The sequence below is a fragment of the Salmo trutta genome, unplaced genomic scaffold, assembly GCF_901001165.1.
Source record: "Salmo trutta unplaced genomic scaffold, fSalTru1.1, whole genome shotgun sequence".
NCBI classification, from domain to species: Eukaryota; Metazoa; Chordata; class Actinopteri; order Salmoniformes; family Salmonidae; genus Salmo; species Salmo trutta.
Genome location: NW_021822777.1, coordinates 42,771 through 43,583, shown reverse-complemented (window position 1 = coordinate 43,583; position 813 = coordinate 42,771). Strand labels below are relative to the sequence as shown.

The following is an 813-nucleotide window of genomic DNA, read 5'->3' as shown; positions in this document are numbered from 1 at the left end:
GACGTTGCCTTTAAATTCCAGTCACGCTAAAACGCTGATCTTCCACGATAAGGTTTGAAACAGAGTCCTCACTTCAAGCTGAGGGGGGGCTGATGGTGGCTCATCTCCAATCCCTCTACTATACTGCAGATCCTCCTCCCTCCTCCCTCACTATTCTCTCTCCCTCTCGTCCCTCACTATTCTCTCTCCTCCCTCACTATTCTCTCTCCCTCTCGTCCCTCACTATTCTCTCTCCCTCCTCCCTCACTATTCTCTCTCCCTCTCGTCCCTCACTATTCTCTCTCCTCCCTCTCTATTCTCTCTCTCCCTCTCGTCCCTCACTATTCTCTCTCTTCCCTTACTCTTCTCTCTCCCCTCCCTCACTATTCTCTCTCCCTCTCTATTCTCTCCCCCCTCCCTCCCTCACTCTTCTCTCTCCCCTCCCTCACTATTCTCTCTCCCTCTATTCTCTCCCCCCTCCCTCCCTCACTCTTCTCTCTCCCCTCCCTCACTATTCTCTCTCCCTCTCTATTCTCTCCCCCCTCCCTCCCTCACTCTTCTCTCCCCCCTCCCTCCCTCTTCTCTCTCTCTCTCCCTCCCTCACTCTTCTCTCCTCCTTCACTATTCTCTCCCCCTGCCTTACTCTTCTCTCCCCCCTCCCTCCCTCTTCTCTCCTCCCTCCCTCACTCTTCTCTCCCCCCTGCCTTACTCTTCTCTCCCCCCTGCCTTACTCTTCTCTCCCCCCTGCCTTACTCTTCTCTCTCCCCCTTCCATCACTCTTCTCTCTCCTCCCTCCCTCTTCTCTCCCCCCCTCCCTCCCTCTTCTCTCCCCCT

At 55.5% G+C, this 813-nt stretch overlaps 1 protein-coding gene across 1 annotated transcript in view; it reads left to right on the top strand.

Moving 5' to 3' along the window:
* LOC115184386 (caskin-1) overlaps window positions 1–190 on the top strand; it is a 13,723-nt gene extending 13,533 nt beyond the window's left edge. Inside the window, exon 7 of the mRNA XM_029745338.1 lies at window positions 1–190. This exon is cut by the window's left edge and continues 1,240 nt beyond it. The gene's annotated coding sequence lies outside the window, so the exon portion shown is untranslated.
* Window positions 191–813: the final 623 nt, after the last annotated feature.